This window comes from Bos indicus, chromosome 1 (assembly GCF_029378745.1).
Source record: "Bos indicus isolate NIAB-ARS_2022 breed Sahiwal x Tharparkar chromosome 1, NIAB-ARS_B.indTharparkar_mat_pri_1.0, whole genome shotgun sequence".
NCBI classification, from domain to species: Eukaryota; Metazoa; Chordata; class Mammalia; order Artiodactyla; family Bovidae; genus Bos; species Bos indicus.
In genome coordinates this window covers 1390640-1408489 of record NC_091760.1, presented here as the reverse complement: position 1 = coordinate 1408489, position 17850 = coordinate 1390640, and the positions used below count along the sequence as shown (strand labels likewise).

Below are 17850 nucleotides of genomic sequence, written 5' to 3'. Positions count from 1 at the left end.
CATACTGGTTTTTCAAGTAGGTTCTGAACCAAGAGGCGGAACCGACTTGATGACAGAGTTTGGGGTAAACGCATAGTACATTAGCATAGCTGAAGACAAACATTTCCATAAGAAAAAGGCATTGGTTATCTCTAGGTTTGAGAATTGTTAACTTCAGGCGAAACCAGGTGTCCTTATGGCAACACAGTATTTTAAGAGAAACCTCCTTTTAAATTTGTACAGAGAAGGAAAAAATATCGCTAGTTTGTTTCCTCCTGCAGCTTAAGAGAGATAAAAATGTCTAACACTTGTGGGCTATTTTCTCCATTTAGAGACCCCTGGCCTTCCTGCCTGTTACCCTCTCATTTTGATTGGTAAGCAGTTAACATTTCTAATAAAGGGCATCCTCTGAGGTCCAGAGATGGGAACTAAAGCAGATGGATGGTGAGATGATAGTCTGACTGACAGCTGAGCAGTGGCCAGTAAAAAGAGTGTGGGTGGAGAGTCTAAAGTCAGTGATAAACCATAAGGTAGTTGAATAGTGTGTGAGAGGATGAATTAGAGAGCAAAGTCTTCTAACAATAAAAATGTGTACTGGGTTATAAATCTAATTCCACTCATGGCAGTAAAGAAACTAACTTTACAAGAAGGGTTTTGTCCACAGAAATCAGTAGTGAGGTGGGACTTGTGACATCTGGAAATTAGACCATTAAGGTAGTTTTCAGGCATCTGGCCAAGATTGAAAATGGTGTGGCCAGCATAGGTCACTGTGAAGAAATCTCTGCTAAGCTCTAGCAGGAGGGAAGGCAGGGTCAGGAGAAGCTAGTCCTTAGGGTTCTGGGCAGAGAACTCCAGATATGAGCTGCAGCTGAGATGTGCAACTAGAATCTCTAAGACTGGCATGCATGCATGCTAAGTCACTTAAGTCGTATCTGACTCTGCAACCCCATGGACTGTAGCCGCCAGGCTCCTCTGTCCATGGGATTCTCCAGGCAAGAATACTGGTGTGGGTTGGCATTCACTTCTCCAGGGGATCGTCCGAGCCCAGTGAGCTGGCTATAAAGTGAAAGATGAATCCAGCAGACTCCATCTCGTGACCTCATGTGATAAACTACACCATTTTTTCTTTCAATACCAGAATTTAGTCCCTGATGAGGAGTTAGTTGGCTAAGGTCACAAGTCTAACAAATAAAAGGTAGTATATTTAAGATTTGAACTCAGGTCTTCAATCTTCAAATCTTCTTCAACTTCAAATCTTATTACCTTAAACTCTCTTCCATCTTCATCATTTTCTCGAAATGAGCATAAATCAAAACCAAAACAAACAAACAAACAAAAACAACCCATTTTCCTGATCCTCTGTAAACATTATTAAGTCAAAACTTTGAAAAGATAAAAATAGAACAGGGATTTTTTTTCATTACATATATATTTGAAAAATGGTCAGTGAAGCTAATTTTACATGATATGAATGGGCTTCATTATTATAATGATCAGACATGTCCAACTCTTTGCAACCCGATGAGCCATAGGCTCTTCTGTCCATGGAATTTTCCAGGCAAGAATACTGGGGTGGGGTGCCATTCCACATTCCAGGGAACCTTCCCAATCCAGGGATTGAACTCACACCTCTTGCGTGTCCTGCACTGGCAGGCTGATTTCTTATCACTGGTGCTGAAACAGGAAACCAGATTCTGTTCTTGGAGCCGAGGAATGAACTCCACAAACTAGCAAACACTCACACAGGCAAAGTTTATTTTAGAAGATAGAGATGCAAAGCCCTTAGCATAGACACTGACAAGGAGAGAAGAGCCCCCAAAAGGTGGGGATTACAACAGCTTTATATATTTATTAGTATTGACCTGTATATTTTTGGCTGACTTGTAACTTTAATATGCATCATTTTTGACCAATTAGTTTAAACTTCACAACATCCAGTTTGTCATTTTTATGGCTTTCTTGGATCCCTAAGTTTCTCAGGTTTTCCAGACATTGTGACACTGTTCCTTGACACTTTCTTAAGACCCAAGGCCATTATTTAGGGGCTAGATATATATGTTTAGGAGCTAATTGTCTACCTGGACCTTTTCTCCTTGATAGACTAAACAGCAGTTCATGATTGTATTGTCCTGGGTCTGAATGTTCTATGACTTACCAGACCAGGGAGGCATTCCTCTGAATGCCTGGAAATTGGAAAAAGGGAGATGCTTAATTGAGAAGAAAAAAATTGAAATTAAAAAACAAAACAGGAATTGAGGTTTCAAAGTCTTACACTGTCTAGAAATTTCAGGACCACCTGAGAAGCCTAATGTTTGCAGATATAAATACTTTCATATGTTCTTAATAAATTTCATTGGGTTGCGAAGAGCTTTAGACAGTGATTGAGAGTTCCTGAAATGTGCTATATTCTATGAACTATAAATAACTTGAAATCATGAGAGAAAATATTGAAGAAACAATGAAATATGTTTGTCTAAAATTCCAATTCATATTAGAATTCTAATTCAAATAATCTGCTGAAAATTCCAAGTTTTTTAATATGTTGTTTCCTTCAAATGATATCTTGATTATAAAACCATCAGCACCACAGGGATATTGAACATAAGTGAACAAAACCTAACCTAAATAAAAATCTGTATAAGCAATTGCTCTCTCCTAAAATTATAAAGAGTGCCTCCATGTTCCTTTCATGGCCACAACCTAAGATAAAATGAATGCTTCTGAGAACTTTAAATTGTGTTGTTTTCACAACTGGATTAATTGCTAATTGAATACAGGCAGAACAGAATATGCAATTAATTAAGCTTTTGGAAATTATTTCAGGGATTAACTAGCATACAATAATTTAGCACTACACAATTGTGATAACCACTGTTAAAATTTTGTTTAGAATAGTATTCTAATTTATTTCATACTTTCATAGATAACATAATCACTATATATAGCATTCTAATATAACTAATACTTTGTTCCTCCCCTGCAAAGGGAACTATATTTGTGTTAATATATGATTTAACATATATGGTTTATGATATGAACTATATTATGGGGCCTTTCAGTTTATTTGCTTACTTATTTTCATTATTAACTACTGCAATGCTATGAACCCAGTGGGGAGATGGGAGTCGTCTTTGGTGTTCTTTGGAGGATCAGGGGATGTTTGCTGATATAATTAAGGCAGAATGAAGAGGAAATAAGGCAGAATGAAGAGTTTTATAACAAATAATTCCTGTCTCTGACTCTCATTTCTGTATAGGGCAAAAGAAACCATATGCAAATAGATTTCACCTAAAGTGAACATGGTAGGATAAAATCAAAGAAAAGAACAATTTTTTTGATCATTTTACAAAGGTTCAATCTTATATTAGTTGTTCTGGCTACACTCATACATTTGTTGTTCAATAAGTATTTTCGAATTGAATTCTCAGATCAAACACTGTAAGTGGCATAGTAGAAAAAATGGGGAACAGGATAGTAAGCGTCATGCTTTTATGGAATATTTAGACATGGAGAGAGGGTTCTTATTTATTTATTTACTACTTATTTCTATGTGTTATGACGGAATATTTACAGGGTGATGTAAGTACATAAAAAGGGTACAAACAAAACTAATCTGATACAGTAACACTGACTGAGCAAGTCTATTAAGCCTATTGTTAAAAAAAAAAATGGAGCCTTTAGGGAAGTAAGTTTAATTGACATGGATAGAGCAGTTGCTCTTCTCATGATACCTCGCTAGGGCCTCTCAGGAACAGAGGAAAGAGATGTAAAAAACACCTTTTGTGCAAAACAGCAGAGACCCTATTGCTACTCTTCCTTAGTTTGGAGAGAAGATTAAGATTATTAAGGCCTGCTCCCTACACTCAATTTAGGCACAATTGAAAATAATGGGAAATTCAGAAGGTTGTACTGGTAGGTTATAGGAACTTATGTCAAAGTACTAGAGCTTCAGCACTCAGAATCTTTAGAGATTTAGAGAACAAAAGTCAAGAAATAGGGTAGCAAAAGAGACACAGATGTATAGAACAGTCTTTTGGACTCAGTGGGAGAGGGAGAGGGTGGGATGATTTGGGGGAATGGTATTGAAATCTGTATAATATCATATAAGAAATGAATCGCCAGTCCAGGTTTGATACAGAATGCTTGGGGCTGGTGCACTGGGATGACACGGAGGGATGGTATGGGGAGGAAGGTGGGAGGGGGTTCAGGATGGTGAACACATGTACGCCCATGGCAGATTCATGTTGATGTGTGGCAGAACCAATACAATATTGTAAAGTAATTAGCCTCCAATTAAAATAAATATACTTAAATTAAATAAAAAAGAAACAGGGTAGAAAAGCTGTCAGCCTCAGTTTTATCCTAAGAAAGAAATTTTCTGCTAATCATTTTCCTGAAGGCATTTTTTACATATTTGTTCCTAAGGCTGTAAATTAAGGGATTTAACATAGGTATAATCAATGTATAGAACACAGAGGTCACTTTATCAATAGCCATTGAATGGACAGTGCCAGGGCACAAATAAATGAAGATCAGGGTACCATGGTAGATAGAGACCACGGTCAGATGGGAAGCACAAGTGGAGAATCCTTTTCTTCTTCCCTCTGCAGAACCTGTTTTAAGAATGGATGCTAAGATGAGGATATAAGAGAGGAGAACTATTAGAAGGCAGAGGGCTTCCACTAAACTAGCAAAGACCACCAGTACAATGTCATGGATGTAAGTGTCAGTGCAGGACAGAGAGAAGAGAGGGGAGGTGTCACAAAAGAAATGGTTAATTTCACTGGAGCAGAAAGACAGGTGAAATATATTTGTGGTGTGGACGATTGAGGTCATGGTGCCTCCCAGAAATGCTCCAATTGCAAGCTGGCAACAAATCCTCTTGGACATAATAATGGTGTAAAGCAGGGGTTACAGATGGCTATGTACTGGTCATAAGCCATGACAGTCAAGAGAAAAGACTCTATGTCCTCCAAACAGCAGAAGAAATATAACTGTGCAGCACAGCCATTGTAAGAAGTGGTCTTCTTATCAGAAATTAAGCCCACAAGTAACTTGGGGGCAATGACTGAAGAGTAGCAGGCATCTACGAAAGACAAGATGCGGAGAAAAAAGTACATAGGGGTGTGCAAAGGGGGACTGGCTGTGATTAATAAAATCATTCCAAGGTTGCCCATCAGGGTAACAGAGTAGATGGACAAAAACACAGCAAAAAGAGCACTCTGCAGTTCTGGGTGGTCACTGACTCCCAAGAGAAAGAACTGTGTCTTCACAGAGCTGTTCTCCACCTGCATTCTCTGCAGGGTTTGTGGAGGTTGGAATTTTGACAGGGTACTGATGTTTATAATAACCTGAAGAGTCAGAGAAAAAATAAATATGAAAATGGCTAAAGTAATTAGAACATTAATTCTAAATCCACGGGCATCCTGGTAACCCCTAGGCATATGAACAGTAAGCACCGAAAATGTACGTATTTCCAGTTGAACTGATAACTTACCACTTCTATTTCTTAAAGCTATAATTTTCCATATTAAATGACACAGCATCAACCAGTGGGTGAACTCTAACCTCTGAACCTCTTACTTTCATTTACTCTCTCATCTTTCACCAATGTGAATGATCATGGTTAATCACATTGCATATAGCACCCTCTGAGTAACTCACTTCTGTTCCACTTTGCAGTATTTTTTTACTTGTACAACAAGTTAAAGTATTTCTATTTCAGTCAAAACCTTGCCTAGTTAGAGGAGTCAAAGTACTTTATCTCTCATGCATTGAGAAGCATTTTGCCTCTGAGGAAAAAAGGAACTTCTAAGAGTTGCTTGTAAAATAGAAAGAGAAAATATTCAGAATTAGTTACTGAATCAGTAACAGAATTAGTAACTGAATCCTAACTCTAATGCTCAGCAGTTACAATTCTTTAGTCAGGCCAAGTAATCACTAAGTTTAAGTTTCATCATCATTAGTATGAAAATGACAGTGCCTGTCTCATCAAATTATATGTTAAATGATTTTCTTCTACAGTTAAATATCTTTAGCATCTCATTGATTCACCGTTCTAAAGTTGGCAACATATTAATAGTAGGTAGTACATCCATTTTTTATTTTTTAGAGTATAAGCCAAGCTATGGAATCTAACTAGAGAAATTTTCATGCTTGGACAATTACTGAATTAATCCAGGCAATATAATGAGTATTCAGGACTATTTCAATGTTTAATGATAAATTGTAACAGATGTTTAAAAAGGGTCACCTACCCCCTTCTCTTAATGATGTCTGCATTCTCTTACCATTGCACTAGTCTACAGCTCTGTGAATTGTAAATAGCCCAGAGAAACACACATGATACTTGTTTATAGACAGGTACATTTTTTTCCAGAGACAACTGATTTGCTCTGTAGTGGAAAGGCTGTTTTGTATCTATTATCAGTTTATTTGTGAATTCCTGATTTATAATATTGTGATTCTTTGAATTATCTTTTGTAACATTTATAGCATCTTAATGAATGAAATAAGTAAAATCTTTTACATGTGCACATTTTATATAAGTACAAAGTTCATATGTACATATATAGTGAAAGTGAAAGTCGCTCAGTCATGTCTGACTCTTTGTGACCCCATGGACTATAAAATCCATGGAATTCTCCAGGCCAGAATACTGCAGTGGGTAGCCTTTCCCTTCTCCAGGGGATCTTCCCAACCCAGGGATTGAACCCAGATGTCCTGTATTATAGGTGGATTCTTTATCAGCTGAGCCACCAGGGAAGCCCATATATACATATATCTATATATAGACATACATATATATATACATTTTATGTCATATATAATGTGTATATATATATATATCATACATATATAATTCTTCCTTAACAACGCACATCACACACAGCTCCTACAAGTTCAGCATTTGCATAATGTCTGATTTGAATATATTTTCATTTTCATTTTATATACTCTATCTCAGATTATGATCTAACCACACTACCAAATTTTTTTTTTATTCCCCAATTCATTTTATTTATTTATTTTTTAAATTTTTATTTTATTTTTAAACTTTACATAATTGTATTAGTTTTGCCAAATATCAAAATGAATCTGCCACAGGTATACATGTGTTCCCCATCCTGAACCCTCCTCCCTCCTCCCTCCCCATACCATCCCTCTGGGTCGTCCCAGTGCACTAGCCCCAAGCATCCAGTATTGTGCATCGAACCTGGACTGGCAACTCGTTTCTTACATGATATTTTACATGTTTCAATGTCATTCTCCCAAACCTTCCCACCCTGTCCCTCTCCCACAGAGTCCATAAGACTGTTCTATACATCAGTGTCTCTTTTGCTGTCTCATACACCGGGTTATTGTTACCATCTTTCTAAATTCCATATATATGCGTTAGTATACTGTATTGATGTTTTTCCTTCTGGCTTACTTCACTCTGTATAATAGGCTCCAGTTTCATCCACCTCATTAGAACTGATTCAAATGTATTCTTTTTAATGGCTGAGTAATACTCCATTGTGTATATGTACCACAGCTTGCTTATCCATTCATCTGCTGATGGACATCTAGGTTGCTTCCATGTCCTGGCTATTATAAACAGTGCTGCGATGAACACTGGGGTACACGTGTCTCTTTCCCTTCTGGTTTCCTCAGTGTGTATGCCCAGCAGTGGGATTGCTGGATCATAAGGCTCCTGTTTTTTCTCAATTTGTTCCAGATTTTTAATAAAACTGAATGTCTTTTGAAACTTTTCGTACATTTAGAATTAATAGGCATAATGCAACTATTTACCAAGCTATTCTTTGGGTATAGAAAATCAACTATGTATACAGTTATGATTGCAGATTCTGGATTACTTAATGTCTATTTTTCTACATTTGTTCTGTTAGCTAAATTAACAGCTTCCCAGGTCACTTGAGTAGTAAAGAATCTGTCTGCCAATGCAGGAGATGAAAGAGATAAATTAGAGTAAATGTGAAAATCTGGCATGGATACATTGCCATCTTATAATTTTCAAAGTGCTTTCTCATCTAACTTAATTCTCACAGCTCTTTAAAATATGTTGGCCACCTCTACTGAAGAGGAACTGATGATTTCAACCCAGTTAACAATCCAGGATTGCATAACTTTGCAATCAAAGAGTCAGGGCCAGAGTTTGGACATTCTGGATCACTGGGCACTCTTCAATAAATACGACCTCCCCAGAAATGGAAATGTTAGAGACAGTGGTACTTAAAAGATTAGCCTAACCAAGACAGTTATTCCCCAAAACTCAATGTGCTGAATTGGATATACGGATATTAGCTTAAAGCTAGCATAAATCTTGATTTAGAGTTTGTGCTCCAACAGGTTTACATCTTTTGACACAATATCAGAGAAGATGTGCTGTGGTGGTTGAACGCATGGATGATAAATCCCGTGTGTCTGGCTCTTTCACCTCATATTTGTATGACTTCAGCAAAATTTCAACAACTATATGATTTCATTTTCTGATATGTAAATTACATATTATAGTGACACTTGTCTACAGGGTAGACAATGATGAGGATTAAATGAGCTAATATGTGTATTTTCAATAGTGTTTTTCACACAGCAAATATTCAATGTGTGATGTGTGTGTGTTTAGTGTGTCCACCTCTTTGCAACCCCATGGATTGTAGCCCATGAAGCTCCTCTGTCCATGGAATTTTCCAGGCAATAATGCTGTCTTGGGTTGCCATTTCCTCCTCCAGGGGATCTTCCCAACCCAGGGATCAAACTCAAATTTCTTCTGCCCCCTGCATTGACAGGTGGATGCTATACCACTGCGCCACCTTGGAAGCTAATATTATTAAGCTATTGAGACAAGTTTGAACTTCTTGAGAAATTAATACATATTATTTTATTATCAATCAGGATTCCTTTTTCCTCTAAGCAAAGGGTTAAGCAAAGAAGGAAAGCATCACTGATCTACTAGTTAATTCATTGGAATTATACTTTTATGAAATACAGATGGCTTCCTCTTTAGCAAATATTAACTCTCCTTGAATGATAGTCCATCTGCTTTGCTCTGCAAACATAGAGACAAGATTGTCTATTGATTAAGGAGTGGAGCAATTGCCACTCTCTGAAGGCAAGAAAAAGATACAATTATATCTTTTCTGAGCTATTCTTTCTTTTGTAATAATGAAAAATGACTATTCAAAGGTGAAAGTGAAAGTGAAGTGGTGTCTGACTCTTTGAGACCCTATGGACCGTAGCCTACCAAGGCTCCTCCGTCCATAGGATTCTCCAGGCAAGAGTACTGGAGTGGGTTGCCATTTTCTTCTCCAGGGGATCTTCCTGAACCAGGGATCAACTTGGGGTCTCCTGCATTGTAGGGGAAGACATCAAATAAAGAGACTCATCTTTAGGGACAATGTTTAAATAAGCTTGAGGCTTTGACCATGAGAAACACTTCTTTGCTGAGGTGTTTTTCTGCCAAACCTCATATTTCTATTCACAGATGTGCAGGACCTGAAGAGAACAATTTATATAGAGAACATTAAGTGTAATAATATTTCAAGTTTATTACACACTTCAAGTCTGAAAGAAAATTTCAAGATTCAAAAAAGAAATATAAAAGCTAAATAGAACAAATGGAAAGGGAAAATAATACAGGAAATAAAAAACAGACACCATTTAGGAGCCAACTACTATGTTTCTATGTACTTGGCAGGTGAGCATGAAAACAGGATTTTGGAAGAGTTTAGCAAAATCATCTATTCTTGCAGGAATTTCTCTTTATTGATACTAGTCACTACTTTTTTTTTTCCTACTCCCTTAAAAACATTCCTCTAACCCCACCCCATGGCACCCCACTCCAGTACTCTTGCCTTGAAAATCCCATGGATGGAGGAGCCTGGTGGGCCGCAGTCCATGGGGTCGCTAAGAGTCGGACACGACTGAGCGACTTCACTTTCACTTTTCACTTTCATGCATTGGAGAAGGAAATGGCAACCCACTCCAGTGTTCTTGCCTGGAGAATCCCAGGGATGGGGGAGCCTGGTGGGCTGCCGTCTATGGGGTCGCACAGAGTTGGACACGACTGAAGCAACTTAGCAGCAGCAACCCCACCCCAGTACTGTTACTTGGGTGTTGATAATTGATGGCATCAATGCAATACGGTAAGAGAAGATGGATAATATAATAAATAGATTGAGTCAGCCTTAATGGATATGTACATGCTTTAAAAAGAAATAATAGGTGATTAGAACAGTGTTAACATTTAGATTCTTAATCAGAGTCCAATATAGTGAGAATTGATTTAATATCATGTGTCAAATGTTTGGGGCTTTTTGCTGCTATTGTTTTTGTTAGATGCATCTTGATCATTTAAAACTTGTGTTACTCGGGGAATATTTATTACCAAACTATCAGTTTCTACATGTAGAATAAGTGACTATGAACTTAAAAGAACTTAAAATCCCATCAAGTTCTAATATCCTGGGATTAAGGTAAGATCACTATCTTTTTCATTCACCTTCTCTCTATACTGTGTCAGCAGTGGTTCATTTTTCACAGGAAAAGTCAATTTTGATACTTAAAAGAGAAAAATTGACCTACTGTAACATTTTTTAATTATCTGATTTGAATGGCCTTCTGCGTTTGTAGAAGAAATTTGTACTTCCCTCAGGAAGACTGCTGTTCCCTAGGATAATTCAAGACCTTTTATATTTCTCTGAGGCTTTTGAGACTAGTTTTCTGATCTCACATCAGATCCCAGGAACACACACTGATACCCAATTCCCAGTGGGAATATGTACCTGCATAATTACAGTTCTACTGAGAAATTGTTTAAACACAAAATTAAGTGATGTCATATGTTTTTCTACACGTTAAGAATGTCTAAGGGAAACATATTATTATATTGTGGCTCACAAAATGGTATGTTATTATATGTAAAATTGTATTATATATTTGCTAACTAATTTTATTTAACCTGCTCAAAGCAATTTATCAAACAATTAACAGGCTATACTAGAATGGTGGAATAAACTGGTATAGCCTTAAATTGGTGCAGTGATGTTCAGGCCAAAGGTGTGACAGCATCTTTGAGGAGAAAGAGCAGGAAGAGAAAGACTTTGAGTTCAGAAGCTTCTGATGACTCAGTGACAGTGGACTCTCCCACAGGAGTGCTTTCTACCATATGTCAGGTCTGGGAAACCAAATGACAGATTTTGTGTTTCTTCTGAAAAAAAAAAAAAAAGGAATAAGGGAGAAAGCATGTTTATATTAACTTCAGAAAATTATAGGCATCAAACACTGTCTTCTCTTTTTTTGGCTTTATTTTTATTTTTACTGAACACTCTTTAAAATGCAATCATCAAATAATTCAATATGTTCAATATCCCAGTGGATCCCACTGAGTAAAATACTAAAATTCAATTATGAGCAGAAATCAATGTAATTCCAAACGTTAATCTATCAATACATCGAGCTGATGAATTCAGTTAGGTATTTTGTTGGACCTTGAAACATAATCAGTGATCTAATTTAGAGCCTGATGGAGATCGACTCTTTCTTTGGGAAATGTTGTAAGTCTGCCAAAGTAGGGTGACAGCTTTTATGATCCTATATAATGCAAGCTAATTGTTCTCTTCAGTTATCAGTCACATAAATTTGCAGTAGGTTTGTACAATTCCCTTGTTGGGGAGTATGACCTATCTCTTTGAAAATAGTGGCTCATAAGGACAGTTACATTTTGAATTGTGCAGAATATACAAAAGAGAATTTCAATATATGCTGAAGATCATCATCATTTTTACCTATCAAATTAACAAAGGGATTTAATTAATTACAATAGTAGTGGTCAGTGTCAATAAGGACTGAGAAAGATGTAACTCTGGTATACATTTTTCTGGAAAGCCACTGGTAACATATTTCCCAAGTCTTAGCCTTGAAAACCATAAAAGCTATATGATCTTTTAATGAGTTTTTTTTCTTGACAGTGAAAATGGGTCTCCCCGTCATGTCCAACTCTTTGTGACCCCATGGGCTGTAGCCTGCCAGGCTCCTCTGTACATGGAATTCTCCAGGCAAGAATATAGGAGTGGATAGCCATTCCTTTCTCCAGGAGATTTTCCCAACCCAGGGATCAAACTCAGGTCTCCCACATTGCAGGTGGACTTATTATTTGTTAGTTATTAAAAGAAATAATTTAATTACATTTTGATAAAATTGAGAAAATACTATCGCCAAAGCTACAATGTAACATTGTTTAGAATAGGGAAAGTTAACAGTAAAAAAATAGAACTTTTTAAAAAAAACTATGGGGTATCATATCTCGGGTAGAAAATTATGTTATTTAAAATTATGGTTTTGCATTTTAAAAAATATGCTTACTTAAAAAAATAAAGATATCAAATTGCACATGTAGTGTATATACGCAGATGTAAGTGAAGATGTATATGTAGAGATATGAATGCACAGAGATATCATATGTTATCACTCTCATTTGGCTCAACCCTAAAAAGATAACTCCTTTATCCATATTAAGAAAGGCAAGTAAAGACTTCCCCAAGGTCTCTCATGTACTACAGGGCAGTTTCTATGTGAGTAGGATCTACCATTCTGACATTTTCCTGAGGGAAAAAACAAATGAAAATCGAGCAATTTTATTCTCTGCCCTCCTTCCTAGCAGCAGGAGAATTATACATGCTTTCATATATACAGTAATGAGACTGAGTCAAGTACTGGAAATCTTGGTATCCAGTATACCTGGTATATTCTCCATGCATGCATGCCAAGTCATTCAGTCATGTCTGACTCTTTGAGACCCCATGGACTGTGGCCCATCAGGCTCCTCTGTCCATGGGATTCTCCAGGCAAGAATCCTGGAGAGGGTTGCATGCCGTCCTCCAGGGGATCTTCCAGACCCTGCGATTGAACCCAAGTCTTTTACTTCTCTTGCACTGGCAGGTGGGTTCTTTACCACTAGTGCCACCTGGGAAGTGCATATTCTCCATACCTTGAACTAATTTCCTTAACATTGAAAATTCTCCAATTCTTTAAATTGAAAACATATCACTTTCAAACAACAAATCAAAGCAAAACAAAACAAATTGTAGCAACAGTAGCAACAAAAATTGAGTGATTTGCCTACTTCAGAGTTAAAACAGAAAAACCAACTTGGAAAATTTCTTTCCTTAAGTTTTAGACTAAAAAGAAGAAGCTGCTACTGCTACTGCTAAATCACCTCAGTCGTGTCCAACTCTGTGCGACCCCATAGAGGGCAGCCCACTAAGCTCCCCTGTCCCTCGGATTCTCCAGGCAAGAACACTGGAGTGGGTTGCAATTTCCTTCTCCAATCCATGAAAGTGAAAAGTGAAAGTAAAGTCGCTCAGTCGTGCCCAGCTCTTAGCGACCCCACGGACTGGAGCCTACCAGGCTCCTCCATCCATGGGATTTTCCAGGCAAGAGTACTGGAGTGGGGTGCCATTGCCTTCTCTGAAGAAGAAGCTAATCCATGATAAACCCATAGCTTCATCATTTTATGCCCTCTTTATTCTTAGTGATATTTCTTGTTCTAAAGTCTACTTTCTACTTTGTTTTATATCAATATATTCATGCATGAGATGCTTTCTGCCATTGTATATTTAACTCAATACATTATCATAATTGAGATTTCTTTAGAAGCAGTTTAAGTCACTCATTTTAGAGGCACATGAGTTTAAAAAATGAGTAACATCAATGTAAATTATACTCTACAGCAGCTATAGGGGTTACCAAAAATGAATTGAAATCTAAAGGTAAATGATAGAAGAGTATGGAATTTTACATCAGTATTTATTGAAGAGCATCAATGCCTGTAGTGTTGCCATATTAAATAATTCTCTTGATTATGCCACACACTAATTTTTAAATCACGATCAGAGGACTTAAGTAATATGTATTTCCATTTTTTCAGAATAAGAATAAAGGAATTATGTCTCTGAATTAATCAAAAAAATTAGTCATTCTTTGTCAAGATAGAGAAGAAACATGAAAATTTATGCTCTGAAAATGGATTATTTATTACTGATTTGAGTCAAGGTTAATATAACATTTCTGCTACTTTCCACTGATATTCTAGTTAATGTAAATATCAAGTAAGCAGTGATTTGTAGAAGAATATATTTTATTTATGAATATATAAAATAATGTTGGTTATCACTACATATCAAAATGTTAACCAGAAAAAAGTGATGTACATAATTCATCCTTGTAAGTTTGAAATCATATAAGCATTTGAAATTACCCCATTGAACTGTTTTCAAAGTTTTACTTCATCCTCATGAAAATAGAATTATTTCTCTTAATATTTTTCTCAAAAGATTTGGAATTTCATTCAGACACAAAGATTATAGAACAGAAAACAGATGCATAAGTAATTCTAGCAAAACTGATGAGGCAACAGATGAAAGAAAATATAAATATGATTGCTAATTTCAAATTAGATATATGTGCCTATGAGGGTGAAAGTGAAAGTTGCTCAGTCATGTCCAACTCTTTGGGCCCCATGGACCACAGTTCATGGAATTCTCCAGGCCAGAATACTGGAGTGAGTAGCCTTTCCCTTCTCCAGTGGATCTTCCCGATCCAGGAATCGAACCTGGGTTTCCTGCTTTGCAGGTGGATTCTTTACCAACTGAGCTATCAGGGAAGCCCCTAAATATCACATTGCTTAGAGGAAAATGTAATCCTCCCTGATATACACAACCATATAGATTAGATTATTTCAATGTTTAGATTATACTTAAAAATTAGAGCTATTTTAAAGCAATGTTCAAGTCCCAGGAAAGCTATTAGCTCCCAATTTTTACAGCAAATCTACTCAATTGTTTTATGGAGACTTTCTAGAGAGTCCTGTTAAGGAGAACTAAGATACAGGCTTGATCAAACTGCCATGTGAAGTAATAATATATATATAATGATTGGTAAGTGATGGGCAACACAAAACATACAATATGTGTAAAGTATCTACGTTTTTGTTCTCAGTATTTCAAGAAGCAAGCTAATTTTCTTAAGCCTCTTGTAAATTCTTTCATTCTCTATACTGAAACTTTCTTCCAAAATAAGTTAGAATTGTAGCTACAATGTATGCACAATTTCATTTCTTCAAGCACCTGGCAAGATACCTTGTAGGCATATGACATACAATAATAGCTTAAAATATGTTTGAATCATTGACTCTTGACCATTATGTTCTTTCAGTTCAGTTCATTTCAGTCGCTCAGTCGTTTCCGATGTCATTAGCGACCCCATGAAACGCAGCACACCAGGCCTCCCTGTCCATCACCAACTCCTGGAGTTACTCAAACTCATGTCCATCGAGTTGGTGTAGCCATCCAGCTATCTCATCCTCTGTCGTCCCCTTCTCCTCCTGCCCCTAGTCCTTCCCAGCATCAGGGTCTTTTCCAATAAGTCAACTCTTCACATGAAGTGGCCTAAGTATTGGAGTTTCAGCTTCAGCATCAGTCCCTCCAATGAACACCCAGGACTGATCTCCTTTAGAATGGACTGGTTGGAACTCCTTGCAGTCCAAGGGACTCTCAAGAGTCTTTTCCAACACCACAGTTCAAAAGCATCAATTCTTTGGCGCTCAGCTTTCTTCACAGTCCAACTCTCACTTTCAAGTAAAACTTATGTCATTCTCTTTTATTTCTCTTTAAAAATCTGTCTATCCTTCAAGGCCAAGTAAAAGATGCATGATAGCCATAAATGATTTTGTACAGTCTCTTCCCACCAACTGTATTATGATATTAACTAACACCACTGGCTTGGGAGGTTCCTGAAAGTAAAACTATATCTTTCCCTGTCATCTATTCACTAAATTTAAAGTATAAAATTGGTCATTTATTTAAGACTACTCATTAGTCATCAGGAAAAAAGGAATAACAGAACTAGAGTTTACAGCACATGTACAATATGTTTGATATATTATCTATATTCTTTTGTTCTATATACCACTTTATGAACAAAATATTAAACTGGTTTTGTAGATAATGACTGAGTCAGGTCAATCCATCTTCTCTGACTTAGTCAGAACCAGGTATAGTCTCCTGATCTAAAATTCATATTTTTTCCATTGTTGTTTTTGTTTTTCAAATCTAAAGTTATTTGTTAAGTAAATTTTTGACATAATCCATTCAAAATCAGAAAAGTGTTCTTTAATAACTAAAGTAAATATTTAGCAGTTACATGCCTTCAATGTGAAAACAATTTTGTTTTCATTAGTTTGCTGACTGTGTCCTTGACATCCTTATTTCTGAGACTGTAGATCAGGGAATTCAGCATGGGGATGACCACCGTGTAAAACACAGACGCCACTTTGACTGTGTGCCTGGAGAGTGTGGAGCTGGGCACAGAGTAGCGGAAGAGGATGGTGCCGGGGAAGATGCTGATGGCGGTCAGGCGGGAGGCGCGGGTGGAGAAGCCCGACCACCAGTTAATTGCGTCTTCAAGGTGGTGACAACAATGAACACGCAAGACGTGAGAATGACGAGCAATGTGATCACCTCATTAAAGGTGGCAACAGTGAAAAGCAGCAGCTGGCTGAGATAAGAATCAGAATAAGAGAGGGAAATCAAGGAAGAAAGCTCACAGAAGTGATTGATTGTGTTGAAACCGTGAAAAGATAATTCGACAGCAGAACACATGAGAGTCAAGGAGCAAGCTACTCCCCATGCATATGACGTGACCACTAACATGGCACAGAGTCTCTGGGACATGACGACTGTGTAGAGCAGAGGGTTGCAAATAGCCACGAAGCCGTCATAGGCCATCACAGCAAACAGAATTAATTCAGTCACCACAAAGGTGCAAACGAGAAAGAACTGCACCATACATCCCCAAAATGAAATGCTCTGTCTTCTGCAAGTAGGTTCACCAGCGTCTTGGGAGCAATGATGGAAGAATAGCAGAAATCCACAAATGAGAGGTGGCTGAGAAAAAAGTACATGGGGGTGTGCAGTTTGGGGTTAACTTTGATGATGACCATCATCCTAAGGTTCCCTGCTATGCTGAAGTTGTAGATGGCCAGAAATACCAGGAAGAGGGGGCTTGCAGTTCTGGGTAGTCTGAGAACCCAAGAGGGCGAATGTGGCCCCAATGGTTATATTTCTCTTGGTCAGAGACATTCTTCCTGATGGATGGATCTGAACATCTGTCTTGCAAATAATATATTAGAAGAGTGACTGACACATCTATTTGCCATGAAGTGATGGGGCCAGATGCCATGATCTTCACTTTCTGAATGTTGAGCTTTAAGCCAACTGTTTCACTTTCCACTTTCACTTTCATCAAGAGGCTTTTTAGTTCCTCTTCACTTTCTGCCATAAGGGTAGTATCATCAGCATATCTGAGGGTATTGATATTTCTTCCAGCAATCTTGATTCCAGCTTGTGCTTCTCCCAGCCCAGCGTTTCTCATGATGTACTCTGCATATAAGTTAAATAAGCAGGGTGACAATACAGTACTTGGATGCCATCTCAAAAACGACAGAATGATCTCTGTTCATTTCCAAGGCAAACCATTCAATATCACAGTAATCCAAGTCTATGCCCCAACCAGTAATGCTGAAGAAGCTGAAGTTGAATGGTTCTGTGAAGACCTACAAGACCTTTTAGAACTAACACCCCCCAAAAGCTCAATATACATACAGTTTATATACCAGTTTTTATTCATCTATCTAATAAAAAAATAAATATAACTTATAATACGTGATCGTGAGAGAGAAAAGAATAAATAGTTCCAGGCCCCAAAGATTTCACTGAAGCACACATAAAGGATCTTCCTAGTGCCAGTGAGTACCTACATGTTGTCAAAATGTAATCTCGGTATAATGTTGAGAGGTTAACAGTAATAACC

General features: G+C 37.3%; 2 pseudogenes; both read right to left on the bottom strand.

Annotated features, from left to right (window-relative positions):
- Window positions 1-17850, bottom strand: part of LOC109577400 (coiled-coil domain-containing protein 3-like) — a 106189-nt pseudogene that overhangs the window by 5927 nt on the left and 82412 nt on the right.
- LOC139180648 (olfactory receptor 5D16-like) lies at window positions 7286-17238 on the bottom strand (annotated as a pseudogene).